Source organism: Fundulus heteroclitus, unplaced genomic scaffold, assembly GCF_011125445.2.
Source record: "Fundulus heteroclitus isolate FHET01 unplaced genomic scaffold, MU-UCD_Fhet_4.1 scaffold_191, whole genome shotgun sequence".
Taxonomy (NCBI): Eukaryota; Metazoa; Chordata; class Actinopteri; order Cyprinodontiformes; family Fundulidae; genus Fundulus; species Fundulus heteroclitus.
Window position 1 is genome coordinate 121,759 of NW_023396603.1, and position 20,450 is coordinate 142,208.

Below are 20,450 nucleotides of genomic sequence, written 5' to 3' on the forward strand. Positions count from 1 at the left end.
CCGTCCCTCCACAGTAGAGGCAAAGTCTCTGCTGCTGCCTGCGCTGGTACTCATCTTTAGTGAGGCCCACCTTGCCCAATTGCATGGGCTCCAGCTCTGAAAGCTTTGGTGAAACTGGTGAAGTCACAGGGGAAGGGGCCGACACTCGAGGAAGGTTAGATGCTGTCAAACGACGTTCCGTTCGCCGTTCCATGAGGCGGAGGTCCACTCTGTTAGCCAGCTCCTCGAGCTGCTTCAGGGATTTAGGGTACTCTCGAGTGGCGAGCTCATCCTTAATCTTCTCGTTGAGCCCAAAAATAAAAACGTCCATAAGGGCAAACTCGTTCCAAAGGCTCTCGGCAGACAGTAAATGAAAATCAATAATATAATCTGCCACTGACCTATCTCCCTGTCTCAGGGTCAGAAGCCCCCTAGAGGACTCCCGGCAGGGCAGCAAGGGGCTGAAAACTCTCACAAGCTCCTTGGAGAAGTCATGATATGAGTGGCAGATGCGTGAGTCATTTTGCCACTCGGAAGTTCCCCATAACCTGGCCTTGCCAGCTAGCAAAGAAATCACATACGCTATCTTGGACCGGTCTGAAGGGAATGAGGAAGGTTGCAATTCGAAATGTATCTCACACTGTGTGAGAAAAGCCCTGCAATGTTCTGGATCACCAGAAAACATCCCCGGCGGGGAGAGTCGGGGCTCTGACGAGGACGACGTCACCGGAAGTGACGGAGGGCTAGGGGAAGAGGCTTGCGGAAGTGAAGGCTGCGGGCTTCCCTGACTTCGAAGATGACCTAAAATCTCTGAAACGCCGGCTTCTAAATCAGAAATGGATTTCTCTACCCCCGCGCGCCACTGGGTTTCGGGTACAGGGTCCATGTTTGGCCAGAACGTACTGTAATGGATTTAGGAGGACCCAAGAAATACCCGAAAACAAGTGAGTACAAAACTTTAACAGTCTTTATTTGACGCTGGCGGCGCGGTCCCCTGGCTCGGCTCGCACTCTGCGACTGGCCACTCCTGAAGGCAGAGTCGCAGGTTAGTGACCAGCAGATATTGACAGGTAGGTGAGAGAGAAGTAGGGTCACTAACCTGGACGTGCTGGAGGCAGAACTCTGACTCCTTATATCGATGGCGTCCGAGAGGGGGTTATCCAGGGCTCTTTGTCCAGGTCCGGTCCGGGTCTTTGTCAAGGGGAAAATCCGTTTTATCCAGGCAGCGGTTTCCAAGGGAGAATCCAACAGAGCGTCCAGGTCCAGGTCCAGGTCAAATCCAGAAAGCACAGACAGACAGGGGGCAGGCGAACTCGTTACTCACGGACAGGCTGGGGTCAGAAACACGGAGAGGCAGTCCAGTTCTCTGAGGCTGACAGGCAGGACCCAGGCAGGCAGACAAATCCAAAGGGGCAGACAGGTTTCCAAAAACAGAGGCAAAAACAGGTCGAGAGGCAGACAGGCAGACAGGAATTCAAAAGAAGGCTGGAAGCGCTCACCGTATGGCTAGAGACGTTCTGGCACTGGAGGCTGCGAGGAGCAGAGCTTTTAAGCAGCCAGTGCGGAGACCGACACAGGTGTGCTGATTGCAATCAGCAGCTCCAGTGCCAGAAACGTTACAAAAATAGAAATATTGAAATCATTGTTATATAATTGTATTTAACTTTGTTTAACCTGGTAAAATCCAATTGAGTTTGAAAAAATATGTGTTATATGAATATAGCCAATGCACTAGATAGTCAATAAAACAATTAAGTGGGTTTGAATTGCATTATTTATTTATTTTTACAAGAAAGCGTTGTCAATTCAGTGCAGCAGTAGTGCAGCAATAGCTCTTGCTGGCATGGAGGTGGTGAAAAGCGCTGCAATAAGCAGCTAGTGCAAGAACCTTCAGGTCCCTTGTAAGAGCACAAAGCACACCTGCAAGTTCTAAGGTTATGCTGGTGGTGGCATGACCTGGGATGGTATGAAACTCCCGGCCTGAATTATTGTCCCAGTACGCCCATGCTCCAGGTTGTTAGTAATATATTTCATTTATTGGAGAATTCTTCTTTGTAAAAACTTCTCAGAGGTTCTACATGAATACTCATCACCTTGCACTTTATTAGTAGGCACTTTTACTGTAAAGGCACACATTGTTGTCACACAGTAATGTTCATGTGTTTTAATCATGTTTAATGTTTTAATGATCAAAAGAAGTCAAAAAGTAACTTACAAAAATAATCTATTTTGAAATGGAAATTATTTAACAAACTGATCTCAGGAATATAAGGTGCTCTTCTTCCACAGAAAGGAGTGGAAAGGTATTTCTCTGTGTTTATCAGCGGTAAAGTGTGTTATTAGTGAAAAAAAAAATCGCTTCACTCTGAATGTTGCTCTCTTTGTCGCTGGTCATACATCTGCAGTGTCACCTGTCATTGTTCTCCAGGTTATTTATTGAGAATGATGATCATTAATAAAAGCAACTGATATGAATACTGACCATGACAAAAGTAAATAATCTACACTGGTGCAAGGACACAGTTTGTGATGCAGATACAAACTTGCCCGGTCTTCCAGCGCAGGAGATGGTGAGTAGAGAAAACAATTCAGTGGCGCCTGCTGCTGTACAGCTGTTGCAGAGCATGCCTAGCCTACTTGGCTAGGCATGCTCTGCCTATAATAATTATTTTACATTTTCATTTTTTCCCCTTTATTATGACCAAACTCTTTGGTGGCAAAACATACAGACATCCTTAGTATGTAAATGTAATTGCTAAGTTTACTTTTCTTTATCTGCTGTAACTGTGCAATTAAGTAAACATAACAAAATAGTCTTTTAAGCTGTTAAATCTGGTTGAAACATTTGGCGAAAAGAGTAGAAATGAAGCGAATGTTGTTGCTTCACCTCTTGTCCTAACAGACACAGCCCCTGAACCTGAGAATCACAGTCCTCCTTCTCACCAACATCCCGCAGACTTGATCACACTGGCAGATGCAGAGCAACAGACAGGGCGGAGCCAGTTCAGATCACACATTCTAAAAACAACAGAAACGTTGTCAAGCTTGCAACACAGCAAGCAAATATACTGCTCAAAAAATAAAGGGAATACTAAAAACAACACAATGTAACTTCAAGTCAATCACATTTCTGTCGAAATCAAACTGTCCACTTAAGAAGCAACACAGATTGACAATCAATTTAATTTGCTGTTGTGCAAATGGAATAGACAACAGGTGGAAACTATAAGAAAATAGGAAGACACCCCCAATAAAGGAGTGGTTCTGCAGTTGGTGATCACAGACCACTTCTTAGTTCCTATGCTTTCTGTATGATGTTTTGGTCACTCTTGTTTTGGCGGAGCTTTCACTCTAGTGGTAGCATGAGACTGAAGCCCCATTTACACTACCCTTGTTAAACCGATCCATGCCGAGCTCGGTCTGAGCTTGGATCAGTTAACCAAGCTGAGCTTGGTTCTGACGACCATTTTTACACCACGCTATCTCGGTTTCCTGGTTTCCTCGCCTCCTAGTGACGATCTGCGGCACTACTGCTCTCTAGGATTGAAGGAGGGACTCAAGCAAATAAAAATGGCGGCGCCTGTAACATTCAGGAAGTTATGCTTGATTATTATTGTGATATTTCGAGTCAGGCGAAGGCGACAACTTTTGGTGAAATTACTTGACAGAGTCGGCTTTTGGGAAGTGGATGAGACAAACGAACGTCTAATAAGGATTTACAGACACAGGAAACAACAACAGACGAGGTTCATCACACTGCTAAGAATCATCACTGGAAATTGTGTGTCACGGTAGGGAAGCTAGTATTTTTATGAATGTCTGAAATGTCAGCTGGCTGTAAGTAGATGACGCGGTCTGCTAATGCGCTCTTTGTTATCAGAGAACCTAGCCAGGGAAAAACCGGGCCGAGCCCACACATGGAACCTGGCTGCATTTAGCGTGGTCCGGTTGTGTCTGGCTCGGTTCAGTTCAGTTTGTGTTACATTTACACTCAGAACAGCAAGATCGGCAAATTAGCCACTGGCGCCCTGTGTTCTTCACAAATGAAAGCAGGTTCACATTGAGCACATGTGCCAGACTGCAGTAGGAATTCTTAACAATAACTGACTTCCTGGACTTATTGAATAAGGAAACGGTGATGAAGTTATAGCACTTTTATTGAGAAGCAGAGCAGAGATCACATAGATGGAGAGTAATCGCACCGAATGGTCCCGCTGCAGTCTGCGTCTGCCCTGTTTCTGACTCCCCTACATTCCCGCCTCTCCTAATACCTGACAGAGGCCTTGCCGTGAGACAAAACAGAGTGATCAATGAACTTTTCATGGCTCCCAAGTCTGAATTCTGGTCAGCCGCACACCATACTTCCAGCAAGAGCACTCATCCATAAACCTCCATCAACCTGCCTTCGTCTCTGAAAGCAGAATGCACTCCAACCAATATTTTTGCCAAAGGAAGCTCCATAAGTTGAACAGAAATTACAGCAAAACAATCACAAACAAACATTATAACCACAGTGTTCCCTCTACAAAAAAGCCATATAAAAAAATTAAACAGAATTTTCTTCTTAAAACCTTGTAGCATCACATTTCCACGTTAAGCCTTTATGCAGCCTTTGCAAACATCCTTAATATTTGTCCAAAAAATTTAATCAAAAACTGAACTAGGCAGAAGTCAATGACATGACCTTTTCTCTTTGTCCCTAGGATCAGCCTCTCATGTCATTGCTGCACCGTTTAGTAATCACTCAGCACCTGAGAATGTCTAAAAGAAACTAACATCTCTCTGTTAGCACATTCCAAATGTAATGACCAGGTTTCTTTGCAAGGAAAAGAGCAGAAAGCAGGATTAACGTGTTAATAACGGTCAGCAGAAAGGTTAACAAACAAAATTATAAAGCCACCACCTTTCTCTGCTGGAAGATCTCAATATTACCTGGCATAATTGGTTAAAACTTAGCATAATTTAGTCATATCCGTTTATCCCTGCATGTCCAAATTTGATTATGACTTCTTACTGTATGCCTGCAAAAACTCACTTTTCAGAGTCTTTCGTTGGAAGAAAGGTGGCATTTCAGGATCTCCGTCCAGCTTCTGTAAAGCAACGGCTCAGAAAAAAACTTTTATGTTTGTATTTAGATAAGACATGCAGTCAAAATGTCTTGTCTTGTCCTCTTAGTGTCACATGTCAGTTTAATGTGACACTAAGAGGACACTAAGTAATGTTTCCAAGTTCTGGCTGATCCTGGGAAGGTAGAGCAAACAGTATCTTTTCTTTCCTTTTCTTTTTAGTAAATTTGTTCAAAACATCTCCTTCTTTCAAATTATCTGCATAAGTATCTTGTTGTAGCTACTTTATGTCACCGGAGATGCCAAAAATAAAACAAAATAAAATTTCCAAATCTGAGTTGGTCTAGGGTGAAACTTTAAAGTGAACTGTTTTATACCTTGTCTAACACTATTATTCATTAGCAGAAGCAATGATTCATTCCTTATTTTTCTGAGCTTCTAGTGTTTTTTGCAATGGTAATAGTTTTCCCCCCTAATTCAGCACATCGAGAACACTGCCCAAAACAAAACCAAGATTAGAATTAGAATTTTAACCCTTCCGATCTGAAGCTCCCATCATTTTGTTGATATTCTTTTCGTGCTCCAGTTCCCGTCCACACTGACCCTGCCGAGCAATCCCATTCAGATGTTTACAACATGGTCAGATTTGTTTTATCACATCTTTTGTCTCTTTTCAGGTTAACTGTCTCTCTGAGGTTTGCCTCAGCTCAGCGTAACTAGATAACATCAAATGTGCAACAGATGGCGTCTTTAATGAGGCCTTTTGATATCTTGAAGCTCCTCAAAATTCCTCTTTTAGCTGCATTAAAATTCTAGTAAACAATCTCCCTTAGCACATCATATCCAATAAAATTTCATAAATTTTTTATCAGAGCCAAAGCACTTAATTTCTCATATTTTCCTAATATATTTTCTCATATATTGCTTTTCAAATTATATTTGAAGCCTTCATTGAAATGGACTGGTTTGTGATGAATCATTATTGTTACAAGCAATATCATAATCTCAGAATTTTATATTACTTGGAGCAAGTAATAGGATATCTGCCTAATTTTGTAGTGCAGTAAACCAAACAACCTTTTATGTACGGCTTATTGTCAGTTCCAATTATTTTTTTAACAAACCTGACATTTTTTCGTTCAAGCCATGTTAATCTCTCTGTGTATCAATTTAATTTGTGCTGGACATTTAATGTGAAAACCCAAGCTCTATGTTAATAAAGTATCTCTCTTTTCCTTCTTTCAAACTTTTAGTTAAATATTTCATGCTTATTTGAGGTCTCTCAAATGCATTGGTGTTCAGGGCTGCAGTCACCTCAACACAAATAAAAAATTTTGAAACCATGATATTTATAAATTAAACTGAATAACTTCACACAGACTAACAGAGATTTAGTCAAGTATAAACGAACAGACAACAAACACACCTGTTTTTTCACACATATTTTTAAACAGATCTGTGGTCTTTAACTTTTTTTAATGTTTCGACTCAGAGCCAATGGCGAAAGAAGGGAGGGTGGGTGGTGTTTACTGACGCCGACTGTCGTCGTTTCACGTGGTTTTACGCTTCAGCCCCATCTTGCAGACACCCAGACCCTTATTCCTTCCCTTAGTTTATAGAAGTATACTAAAAGTGCACTAATTTTATACTTTAAAATCAGGCAGTGCACTTAAAAGTTTACTTATTCTAAACTATATTTCATATACTTAACAATAGTATAGTCAAGTGTACTTGACTTATACTGAGAAGTATAAAAAGAAGTCTAAGAGTAAGTATATTATTACTATAGCTACAGTATACTTAAACAATGAATTTTATACTTGTACTGTGTTTTTTTTTTTCTTATTTCTGCCTCAAGGTACTGATACTACATATGTCCTAAACCAGTAAAGAATAAAAGATGAAATAATTGACTAATGCTTACATTCATATTTTTTACTACACTTTGCTTTCAGGTATTAACCCTGTTTTAAACTTTGGATCTGATCATATTCAAGATCATATAGTGCTGGTGTTTAAAAGTTTACAGTAAATTGATTTGTATTTGATTAATCTTTGTGTACCGTAACTAAAAACACGCAGAAACAGGGAAACATGTGACTGACTTTATTGGTCAAGTTCTAGTCTCTTTCACAAGCATTTGGCAATGGTTTTATGTACACAGCATTATCTCTTTTAACAAGAACACATTCGTTTAGAATCATGTCAGGCCGCACAGCATTAACAGTTTCAGTTTTTTAACCTCAAACAAGAAAGTACTTTGTATATTGATCTATGAATCTTTACATAAAGGTCTCTCTGATTTAGCAAGTACTTCAACTAAAACACAATATAGTCTGGCACCTGAACACAAAGCAGAAATTTGATGTGAACAAGTTTTATTTCCACAACCTTTGTTATGATGGTTGTGTTGTTGTGGCTGCTCCTTAGCAGCAGCTAAGGCTGCGGCAGAGTGTGGGCGTCATGCGTGTCAATGCTGGTAGAGGTTCAGCTGCTAAGGGGGATATTGGAGGTAGACGCGATAATTTTATTTCCACAACCTTTGTTATGATAGTTGTGTTGTAACTGCAACTGATTTTTTTCTTTTTTATGTTATTGTAGTTGATATTGAAACTACAGCTTATCATTAATTTATCCATGTTGGCCTCATTGTGAATGAGGCGGAGTTTGATCAAGCCTAAAAGGTCCAACATTTTCCCCTCAGCTGCAACCCTTAAAGCATACAGGGGTTCACGCTGCGTCTTTACGCATGATCCAGCTGCTCGATTTTACCCTCGTGCGCTGTGCGTGAAGGATAAACAGTGGGGAAGATGCATAAATAAAGACTGTAAAGGGCTCCTTTAGAGGGAAGAGAATGAATAATGGGTCTGAACTGAAGCTCCTGATGTTACAAGTTGCTTGAAATGACCCTTAAAAGTGCGCACCTGAAATAAAATTATCGCGTCTACCTCTAATACCCCCCCCCCCCCTTAGCAGCAGCGTAGGCTGCGGCAGAGTGTGGGCGTCATGCGCGTCAGTGCTGGAAGAGGTTCAGAGGTTCAGCTGCTAACGGGGGATACTGGAGGTAGACGCTGTAGTCCAATCAGCGATTTCTTAGGTCTCCCACTGGGACGTACTTCTTCCGGTTTGTTATTGTTGTAGCGCTTTCCTTAATCTTGTAGCGCTTCTGTTAATGTTGGAGTGCTTTCCCTTATGTTGTAGCACTTTTGTTAATGTTGTAGTGCTTTGCACCTCAGGGCCACCGTAAAGACGTGATATCACAGCTAACAATCATCAGCACCCCACAGGTAAATTTCAAAACTTTCCCGTGAAAAAGTAATAGCTAACTATGCATATAAATCATGTAAGATTTCAGTTAAAGGCACTGTTTAGTTTTATCTCTGATTTAAAAATGCTGTGTAACGAACTTTTGAAAAAAAACGTATTTAAACCATGATTTGATCTTTAACTCTCCTTTCAGAATTGAACGTCTTTGGAGAGACGTGTGGTGTGCAGGACCTAACACAAACTACAATGTGCTGCACTCACGAGAGGACAACAGTTTGCTTGACCTGTCAAACATGTTCGATAACTTCTGTTGTCACTATTTTTTTGTTCCAAGACTACACCTAAGTTTTGACACCATCAGCAGTGTCTGGGATAACCATTCACTCAGAACTGAAGGGAATCTAACACTCAGTCGGTTAAGGGAGATGGAAAGCATCCAGCATGCTGTCGTAGAACCAGAACACAGAGTTAAGAAGGATTTTTTTTTTTGTGCTTGCTAATATACAGTTTCTCACATTAATGCGTACATTTCAAACCAGAAAGGAATTTATCTGATCATTTATCTGATCACTCCAATACAACAAAACATTGAGTACATCAGAGAGGTGGCCTTGAAACTGGTTTCTTTGAAATGTGTTTATTATGGTCCTTCAAAATAATTAATGGATTTTGGAGTCATTTTTTTCAATCCCTAGCTCCATGAATTAAATTATATTCAGTAAATTGTAGCAACAGAATTATGGCCTCTTTTTTATTCTCTATATATCTCCATCTTTCTTGCAGGGACTCTGCCTGCCTCATATTGCCTGGGACGACAGTGCAGAGATCTGCTTGATGACCCACACTGTGGGGTCACTATTCCTGAAACTGGCGATGTGTTGAGCCCCAAACAAATGGTAGCACTGAGGGCAGCTATGGATGCACTTGGACATTCTGAATCATATGGCTCAGATATATATGTTGCTTCTGTCCAGTATGACCAACACTTTACAAGTTTAATCTTATTGTGGTTACCATTGTTGCAAAAGGTTTTCAAGTAGTAAAATCCAGCCAGGAAAATGTAACTAAGTTAGTGTTGGGTTCCAGGGATTTTAGTCCCTGTTTTCGTCCACCAGAGGGCAGCAGGGAGCAGCACCTGGAAAGGACGTGCCGTCTTTCTGACACACCTGATGCTCATCACCTCATCTCCCTGGAGCATAAGAGGAGCAGACGGCCAGCACTTCAGCGCCTGAGTGTTTGCCAGTATTGGTACATCTGAGCCTTCCTGAGATTTATTCTCTATGGTTTTTCTCTCTAAAGATTTGCTTTTTGTGATTCACCTGTTGTCTGTTCCCAGACGTTTCCCTTGTGACGCCATGGATTATACCCACTGGATGCCCGAGACTTTTTTTTCATCTCCACCGTTGGATTACCAAATCATTTCCGGATTCTCCAGCTGGCCGTCGACCGCTCCTCTTATCTTCTCTGAGCTTCAGCTTACCTGTCCACCCTCCAACTCTATCTGGACATCATCTAAGGATCAAGACCCTGGAACCACAACCATTTACTCCCCTCTGGCTCAAACCACACATCAGCAGAAGTAAGACCTGTCAGATTCCCTCATGGTTCTCCAGTTTCCCATGTCCCTTAAACTCACCATCTCCCTCTGCTGTTTTCCCTAGTGAGACCAGGACGAGCCCGTGAACCAGACTCCAGAAAATACAATATCTGCTTGTAATATTCTGACCATAAATAAATCCTCTTAACTGATTCCTGTTCTCCTGTGGTTGTTCTGCATGTGGGTTAAGAGATTGGATCCCAACATAACAGAACACTCAGGCCAACAATCTAACCCAGTAGATGCTATTAGGAGAACTTTAAACGAACAACACTCACTAATTCTGTCTCATGAGTCAGCCCTGCGAAAGTTAGGTTCTCGACAGGCCGAAACCAACCAGAGGTTGGCAGACCTCACAGAGTTTTTACAGGGTTTAGTCCAGCAAACCACGGTTACTGACCCTGCACTGGCCCCCGATCCGGTTCCACTAGTCCGTTCCATGTTTCCAGAGATCCAACCCCCCACACCGGAGAAATTTTGCGGCCTGGTGAGCCGATGTAAGGGGTTTATTTTACAGTGCTCATTAACATTTAACCATTCTCCTCAGAGTTTCCAACATGACGGTGCCAAGATTTCCTATATTATTTCTCTATTGACAGGCCGAGCTTTAGACTGGGCAGAAGCCCGGTTTCCCAACCCCTCTGATTTTGGCTGTTCTTTTGACTCTTTCCTGAAGGAGTTTCAGCAGGTGTTTAATCAGGATACAGACAGGACTTCCAACTCCAGAGAGTTGTGGACGATCAAACAGGGGCAGAGATCTGTTTCTGATTTTGCTATTGATTTTAGAATCAGGGCGGCTTCATCTGACTGGAATGCTGCCACATTAAAAAGCGCCTACTTTCATGCTCTCAATGACTCCTTCAAGGATGAACTGGTCACTCTGGACGAACCCAAGACATTGGAGGAGCTTATAAGTTTGACCGTCCGGCTGGATAATCGAATTCGGTCCCGCACCAGGAACAGGGGAGGAAGGGAGCCGCCGTCTAGAATGACAAGCAACTTTCCACCTCTCTCCACACCAGCTTCACCAGATCCAACGTCCCCTGAGCCCATGCAGATTGGCAGCACCCATCTCAGCCCCGAAGAGAGGCAAAAGAGGATGAGTTCTCGCCTCTGCCTTTATTGTGGTTCCCCTGGACATTATATTGCCCACTGCCCAGTTCGGGCAAACCCCAGGGTCCACCAGTAGAAGCGAGGAAACTGGTGGACCATTTACTGATTAAGAAGACTCCTTGTTTGCTGTTACCCGCCACTCTCATATGTGACAATAAATCCACTGCTCTCTCCGTTTTGATCGACTCTGGGTGCAAACAAAACCTTATAGATTCCTCGTTTGTGGAACAGATGTTTTTGGAAACAATTCCTCTAGCAGTACCTCTTCGAGTCTCTGCTTTGGATGGCAGAGCCCTTCCCATGATCACTCACCAAACCAAGCCCATCCATCTCATAATTTCAGGTAATCACCGTGAGCTCACCCCATTTTTTGTTTTTCCATCAGCCAGTTCCTCTATAATTCTGGGGTTTCAGTGGCTACAGCAACACAATCCTCACATCAACTGGTCTAATTTGCACATAGAGTCTTGGTCCCCATTTTGTCACTCCACCTGTCTTCGTTCCGCAGTCCCTCCAGGTCCCTCGCCGGCGGACGGCCAAGAGGCGGAACCCACAGATCTGTCATCCATTCCAGCTGAGTATCATGACCTGTCTGCCGTATTTAGTAAGGCTAAAGCCTTGTCTCTTCCATAGATCTACTCCCCGGAGCACCTTTACCTACAAGCCGACTGTATAATATCTCTCGACCCGAACGCGAGACCATGGAAAGCTACATAAGGGACTCATTAGCCGCCGGAATCATTCGGCCCTCTTCATCTCCTTTTGGAGCCGGATTCTTCTTCGTGGACAAGAAGGATGGCTCGCTCAGACCCTGCATTGACTACCGTGGTTTAAATCAGATCACTACAAAAAATAAATATCCATTACCCCTCCTATCATCCGCCTTCAAACCAGTTCACGGAGCTTCAGTTTTTACTAAACTAGACCTCCGGAACGCCTATCACCTTCTCCATATCCGCCAAGGCGATGAATGGAAAACTGCTTTTAAAACACCTATAGGGCACTTTGAGTATCTTGTAATGCCTTTTGGGTTGTCCAATGCTCCAGCGTTTTTTCAAGCCTTAGTTAATGATGTATTACGTGACTTTTTTAAACGTCTTTGTGTTCGTCTATCTAGATGACATCCTGATCTATTCCAAGACTTTGGCAGAACATAAACACCATGTCCGTCTCGTCCTCCAGCGCCTCCTAGAGAACAAGCTCTACGTCAAGGCCGAAAAGTGTGAATTCCATCAGTCATCCATTTCCTTTCTGGGATTCATTCTTGAGGGCAGACAGGTAAGACCCACGGAGGAGAAGATTAAGGCGGTCATGGAATGGCCGACCCCTGAAACCAGAAAACAATTACAACGATTCCTCGGTTTCGCTAATTTCTACCGCAGGTTCATATGTAATTATAGCCAAACAGCCTTGCCTCTAACTGCTCTCACCTCCACTAAGACTACATTCTCTTGGACACCAGAGGCTGACGCCGCCTTCCATAAACTCAAATCCCTGTTCTCAGAGGCGCCAGTCCTCATCCAACCAGATCCCACCAAACAGTTCATCGTTGAAGTCGATGCCTCAGACACCGGAGTTGGGGCCGTGCTGTCCCAGATATCGGACCATGACCACAAGACCCATCCCTGTGCCTTTTTCTCACATACATTATCTCCCCCCGAGCGCAATTACGACGTGGGAGACCGAGAACTTTTGGGCATAAAGCTTGCCCTGGAGGAGTGGCGGCACTGGTTGGAGGGGGCTGAACATCCCGTGCTGGTTTGGACGGATCACAAGAACCTCGCCTACCTCCAGTCCGCCAAGAGACTAAACCCCCGTCAATCACGTTGGTCCTTGTTTTTCTCCCGATTTAATCTGTCCATCTCATTCCGCCCAGGCTCCCGCAACATAAAACCGGATGCACTATCTCGCCTCTACTCTTCCGACGATTCCGAGAAGATTCCAGTGACTATCCTGCCTCCTAGCTGTACTGTTGCCACCATTTCATGGGAGATAAAAAACATCATAGCCCAAGCTCAGCGATCTGAACCCACACCGGAGGCCTGTCCTCATAACAAGATCTACGTCCCCACCACAGTCCGTGCACATTTTATTTACTGGATCCACGCATCTAAATTCTCCGCTCATCCAGGTATAAGTCGCACCTTATCTGTCGTCAACCATAGTTTCTGGTGGCCTTTGGTCCATAAGGACATAAAGTACACTGCCCAGTTTGCTCCCGAAACAAGTCATCCCATCGACCTCCGTCTGGTCTTCTGCAACCCCTCTCCACTCCTAAACGCCCTTGGTCCCACATCTCCATCGATTTCGTTACCAGCTTACCCCCATCTAAAGGTATGACCACTATATTCACCATTATTGACCGTTTTTCCTAGTCATCTTATTCCCCTCAGAAAACTCCCCACAGCCTTTCAGACCGCACAGCTTCTGGTAAAACATGTTTTCCGGCTACATGGCACCCCCCAGGAGATCCTATCGGACCGCGGACCCCAATTCACATCTCAGGTTTGGAAATCTTTCTGTGCAGCTCTCAACGCCAAAGTCTCCCTCACCTCAGGTTATCACCCTCAGTCCAACGGCCAGGCGGAGAGGATGAACCAAGAGCTAGAATCGACACTCCGATGCTTCACCTCTTCCAGCCCCTCCGATTGGTGCCAGTTTCTTCCCTGGGTGGAATACGCCCATGATAGCCATGTCTCAGCTGCTACTGGATTCTCGCCTTTCGAGGTCTCCCTTGGCTACCAACCACCACTGCTATCCTTCGATGAGAAAGACATCGCTGTCACCTCTGTTCAACACCACATCAGTCGCTGCAGACGCATCTGGAACTCCACCATCAACTCACTTAACCATACAGTCACCCAAAATAAGAGACGCGCCGATCGCAGAAGGATCCCCGCTCCCAAGTATTCACCGGGACAGAAGGTTAGGTTATCGTCTCATGACATTCCCCTCAAATCTATGTCCAAGAAACTCTCCCCCAGGTTCATCGGTCCTTTTGAGGTCGAGACAGTCATCAGTCCCACGGCTGTCAGACTACGCCTACCAGCCTCCCTACGGATACACCCCACTTTCCACTTGTCACAGATAAAACCCGTCCAAATCAGCACGTTGTGCCCTCCTTCCGAGCCCCCTCCTCCCGCCCGTGACATTGACGGCCATCCGGCCTACGCCGGATTGTGGACTCCCGTCGACGAGGTCGCGGTGGAACGTCTTTGGGTGCCAGGTTCTTTCATTCTAGATCCATCTCTCATTAGGGATTACCGTTCCTCTCTCCCCTCTTGCTCTACTCGGCCGCCAGGTGGCGACCATTGAGGGGGGGGGGGGGGGTACTGTTGGGTTCCAGGGATTTTAGTCCCTGTTTTCGTCCACCACAGGGCAGCAGGGAGCGGCACCTGGAAAGGACGTGCCGTCTTTCTGACACACCTGATGCTCATCACCTCATCTCCCTGGAGCATAAGAGGAGCAGACGGCCAGCACTTCAGCGCCTGAGTGTTTGCCAGTATTGGTACATCTGAGCCTTCCTGAGATTTATTCTCTATGGTTTTTCTCTCTAAAGATTTGCTTTTTGTGATTCACCTGTTGTCTGTTCCCAGACGTTTCCCTTGTGACGCCATGGATTATACCCACTGGATGCCCGAGACTTTATTCATCTCCACCGTTGGATTACCAAATCATTTCCGGATTCTCCAGCTGGCCGTCGACCGCTCCTCTTATCTTCTCCGAGCTTCAGCTTACCTGTCCGCACTCCAACTCTGTCTGGACATCATCTAAGGATCAAGACCCTGGAACCACAACCATTTACTCCCCTCTGGCTCAAACCACACATCAGCAGAAGTAAGACCTGTCAGATTCTCTCACGGTTCTCCAGTTTCCCATGTCCCTTAAACTCACCATCTCCCTCTGCTGTTTTCCCTAGTGAGACCAGGACGAGCCCGTGAACCAGACTCCAGAAAATACAATATCTGCTTGTAATATTCTGACCATAAATAAATCCTCTTAACTGATTCCTGTTCTCCTGTGGTTGTTCTGCATGTGGGTTAAGAGTTTGGATCCCAACTATAACCGTTTTAGTTCCCAGTATTAACTAATACATAGTTAGTGTATTCACTGAATAAAAATGTAGAACTGCTGGGATTGTGATAGTATATATGGTACTGTATAAACCTTTTGAAAATGCTGAGGTTATTGAAAAAAAGGGGCACATGGGGCAGTTACTAAAACTGAGGATGCAAACATTGTGGGAAAATTAAACAGTCCTTTATTTTCCACATTGCATAATAAACATACCCTTTGATAAAGTCTTTATTTCCAATTCTTACCAATATTAATCAAAGTGAATACACCTTTTCCAGAAGGATTGCTTTTATTGTTGAAATTAAGACTGAAAGAACTCCATTAATTCTCCAGGTTTTTCCCAGTAAACAATCTTTGCATTACCATAAAACAGGTTGTATTAAAAAAAAAAATGGCTGATGAAATGGATGAAGCCAAAAACAGGACTATGAAAAACAATTTCTGCATGTAAGACTGTCAGAAAACTTAGAACAATGTCAAACCTGGCCTTTTTTTCTTCTAACTTTGTATTCAGCCTAAACGGCTCTACTAAGAGCTATGAAGGACATGCTGCAACAGTTACTGATCAAATTAGTTAATACTGGGAACTAAAACGGTTATGTATTAAGAATATTTTTAAACAAGCCCAAATCCTCTGTCGTGTTTTTAAAGATTCCATCAAATCTTGAATTGTTCAAGTCTTAGTAGTCTTGTGATGGAAGTCAGCATGTCTCAAAGCAGGTTGATGACCTGGTGGAGTACCATGGATACTTTCCATGGTGAGAGTTCATGTAGGAGCCTTCCATCCAACCCAGAACTTTAAAGGCCTTCACCTCATCAGTTGATGCTGGAAAACAGAACCACAGTTATGGTTATGTAAAGGATAATACTCCTCTTAAAGAAAAAATAAATCACCACTAAGATGAAAACAAACTTTTCAAGAAAATATCTGCCTATGTAGCCAATTCAAGCTGTGGTTTTTGCCATGGCCAAACCATTTTTATTAAGTGCACAACACATATTTGCAATTGGGCACACATGACCTCATTCTTACTTTGAAGAAATTAAGGAGTTAGAAAGGTAGTGAGACATAATCTAGATTTTCTGCTATATGCTTTACTAGTAACATTCATATTTGTGTTAGAAAACGCAATTTTTAATGAATTTCCCTACCAATTTTCATATAATCAATATTCACTCATTGCAATTATTTTAAATTCCTTAAGAATCCGTTTTGCACATAAGCATACATGCATTGGTTTGACAGTTTTAGGATAAATGACCAAATCCAAACACCAATTTAGGTTTACACCAAATAGAACAATAGACAGTCTTTTGAAAACAACATAAAAATCACATTATAATCTGTTAACAATGCATTTATCTGGGTATCTACTCAGGTACTATTTATTAGACATAGCACAGTAAAGGGAGAAGCCAACCACAGGGGCTGCATTACAAAGCAAAAGTTGTTTTAGCATGGCGTTCAACCTAAGGCTAGCTTTTATGTTATTTTCTCTAAAAGTAACATGGTCCATTACTCTAACACAGCAGTGCCTTTAACTGAAAGCTTGCATGATCTAACTAATTAGCTATTAGTTTTTCACCGGGAAAGTTTTGAAACTTACCTGTGGGGTGCTGATGCTGTTAGCTGTGATATCACGTCTTTCTTCCTCAGCCAAACTGGCACGTTTCAGTTTTTTTGGGTGCGCCCCTTGCTGTCGGGAAGTCTGAACAACAACAACAACGCTTAATGCATCACGTGACTTTTGGCACAAATTTACAGCAGAGGGTGTGTGATTGTTTCGTACTCGAGCAGAGGTTGTTTTGTGCGAGCAGAGGCTGTTTTGTGCGGGCAGAGACCGTTTTGTACTTGAGGAAGACTTGTAAATTATATTTTGAGTGCAACGTTTGGGGACAGTTTGCAAAACAATTTTTTTGTGTGAAACATATCTTTTTGTGTGCAAAACAAGTTTGATTTGTGTGCAACACATTTTTTTATGTACAACCTTTTGGCAGGAAACTAACTCCATACTTTATTATTTCAAAGACAAGACTGTGGAATTTGGGAAATCTTCCTGGATAAGTCCTATTGATCAGCAACAATGTCCAAAAATATTCACTGAGTGCCCTAACTGGAAGATGAAGATGGATGGATATAAAGTGGGACATCAAAGGGAGAACAAAGTCGGACAGTCCAACGTTTGATGGTAATTGTTGAATTTTTTTCTGCCTATAGTTATCTTTATTTATTTGTTATTTCGCTTTGTAATAGCCCAGTTATCTTGATTTTTATTAAGAAAATGACTTTGGTCCAGCTCAGGATATCATGCTGTCCTGCTTATCAAATTCTCTGCACAAGTCAATTTCACATATTTTGTTAAACAGTATTAATTTAACAATTAACATTAACAGTGAAATAATTGGATGAGTACTACTATGAACAGTAATATTTAAAAGTATTTTTCAAATTACAAGATGTATTTCTATTATATTCCTATTTGATTTTGTAAATAATTAAAAGGGGACATGGTGTTTAAACCATGTTGCACTCTGTCAGGTACTGGTTACTGAGCCCGAATTCAGCCACATACAGAGCTTAGTTTCTGAGTTTTATTAAAGGTGATGAGTGGTGGAACAGGAAACCGGCAGACTGTACCAGATGGCGGCGGAGTGATGTTGACGGTGGCTGGAGCAGGAGGACATAGTGGAGTCGAAGCCGGAGGACTTGAGGGAACGCAGGCAGGTAGGCAGAGACGAGGGAAGGCTGGTAGGCAGACACAGGGCTGGCTGGAGACGGGCATACGATGTGGGACGAAGGACGCTGGGAGATGTGAGGCATGAGCAGACACGGGAAGGACGTTGTCGAACCAGCAGCGAAAGCAGAAATGAGAGGAGTTTATGTAGGAGGTTGAACAGGTGGAATGAGTCCAGACTTGATTATTGCAGCAGGTGAAACTGATCCAGCATGGAGTGAAGCAGGGGAGAGGAGGTAGTGGAAGGCTCTGGAACTGTCCATGGTGCAGCAGGAAGAACTGCATCCTGACACACTCAAAAATGATTTACTAATTTTAAAATATATAATTTTATCTACACATATTTTTGGTAGACGGAGGTCAGACGTTTCTGATGAGATTAAAAGAATAATCAGCCCACTACAACACAAAATATAGCACGTTTCAGCAGTTGGGACTTAAAAGGAACAGGATAATAGTAATGACACACTAAATTAACAGAGCAGGTATTACAATTTGCTGAAATGAATTAATATTGCAACTTAAACCCAAATTCAGTAATGGCTGATCTACAAAGCCCGTTGACTTTATCATTTTTTTTTCATGTTTTAATAGTTTGTTTAATATAGCTAATTCACAACACCTGTCATCTCAGTGTACTTTAAAATCCCTCTTCTTTTATTTGACAACATCTCTTACATCTCTTCCAATGGGCTCACCACCTGTCGGAGGGGCCAAAGGGGTCGGGTGCAATGTGCAACGGGTGGCAGTAGAGGGCGGGGACCTTGGCGTTCCGATCCTCGGCTGCAGAAGCTGGCTCTTGGGACGTGGAATGTCACCTCTCTGGTGGGGAAGGAGCCTGAGCTTGTGCGCGAGGTTGAGAGGTTCGACTAGAGATAGTCGGACTCACCTCGACGCACCGCTCTGGCTCTGGAACCTGTCTCCTTGAGAGGGGCTGGACATTCTTCCACTCTGGAGTTGCCCATGGTGAGAGGCGCCGAGCTGGGGTGGGCATACTTGTTGCCCCCCATCTCGGTGCCTGCACGTTGGGGTTTTCCCCGGTGAACGAGAGGGTGGCCTCCCTCCGCATTCGTGTGGGGGGACGGGTTCTGACTGTTGTTTGCGCTTATGCGCCAAACAGCAGTTCAGATTACCCACCCTTTTTGGAAGGGGTACTGGAGAGTGCCCCTCCTGGGGACTCCCTTGTTTTGCTGGGGGACTTCAACGCTCACGTGGGCAATGACAGTGGGACCTGGAGGGGCATGGTTGGGAGGAATGGCCCACCTGATCTGAACTCGAGTGGTGTTTTGTTGTTGGACTTGTGTGTTCGTCATGGATTGTCCATCACAAACACCATGACCAAGCATAAGGGTGTCCATATGTGCTCTTGGCACCAGGACACACTAGGTCGCAGTTCAATGATCGACTTTGTTGTCGTTTCATCTGATCTGCGGCCGTATGTCTTGGACACTCGGGTGAAGAGAGGGGCGGAGCTCTCCACCGACCACTACCTGGTGGTGAGTTGGCTCCGATGGCGGGGGAGGAAGCCGGTCCGACCGGGCAGGCCCAAACGTATTGTGAGGGTTTGCTGGGAACATCTGGCAGAGTCCCCCGCTAGACGGAGCTTCAACTCCCACCTCCGGGAGAACTTTAAACACATCCCGAGGGAGGCGAGGGACATTGAGTCTGAATGGACCATGTTCTGCGCCTCTATTGTTGAGGCGGCTAGTCGGAGCTGTGGCCGCAAGGTTGTCGGTGCATGTCGCGGCGGCAACCCTCGAACCCGCTGGTGGACACCAGCGGTGAGGGAAGCTGTCAAGCTGAAGAAGGAGTCCTACCGGGCTTTTTTGGCCTGTGGGACTCCGGAAGCAGCTGACGTGTACCGGCAGTCGAAGCGGCAGGCGGCTCGGCTGGTCGCCGAGGCAAAAACTCGGGCGTGGGAAGAGTTCGGAGAGGCCATGGAGAAAGACTTCCGTACGGCTTCGAAGCGATTCTGGTCCACTATCCGGCGTCTCAGGAGGGGGAAGCAGTGCAGTACCAACACTGTTTACAGTGGGGGTGGTGTGCTGCTGACCTCGACTCGGGACGTCGTGTTTCTGTGGGCGGAATACTTCGAAGACCTCCTTAATCCCACCAACACGTCTTCCATTGCGGAAGCAGAGCCTGATGACTCTGGGTCGGGTTCTCCCATCTCTGGTGCTGAGGTTGCCGAGGTTGTTAAAAAGCTCCTCGGTGGCAAGGCCCCGGGGGTGGATGAGATTCGCCCTGAGTACCTTAAGACTCTGGATGTTGTGGGGCTGTGTTGGCTAACGCGGCTCTGCAACATTGCGTGGACATCGGGGGCAGTTCCCCTGGATTGGCAGACTGGGGTGGTGGTTCCCCTATTTAAAAAGGGGGACCAGAGGGTGTGTTCCAACTACAGAGGGATCACACTCTTAAGCCTCCCTGGTAAGGTCTATTCAGGGGTTCTGGAAAGGAGGGTCCGTCGGATAGTCGAATCTCGGATTCAGGAAGAGCAGTGTGGTTTTCGTCCTGGCCGTGGAACACTGGACCAGCTCTACACCCTCAGCAGGATTCTGGAGGGGGCATGGGAGTTTGCCCAACCAGTCTACATGTGCTTTGTGGATCTGGAGAAGG

At 44.4% G+C, this 20,450-nt stretch overlaps 2 long non-coding RNA genes across 2 annotated transcripts; both read left to right on the top strand.

Moving 5' to 3' along the window:
* Window positions 1-14,258: 14,258 nt before the first annotated feature.
* Window positions 14,259-15,030, top strand: LOC110367779. The gene is made up of 2 exons (XR_004928580.1): window positions 14,259-14,530; window positions 14,619-15,030. It is a non-coding gene; the product is annotated as an uncharacterized LOC110367779 (long non-coding RNA).
* Window positions 15,031-17,032: 2,002 nt separating this feature from the next.
* On the top strand, window positions 17,033-18,226 carry LOC118558979. Its single transcript, XR_004928578.1, has 2 exons — window positions 17,033-17,288; window positions 17,701-18,226. It is a non-coding gene; the product is annotated as an uncharacterized LOC118558979 (long non-coding RNA).
* Window positions 18,227-20,450: the final 2,224 nt, after the last annotated feature.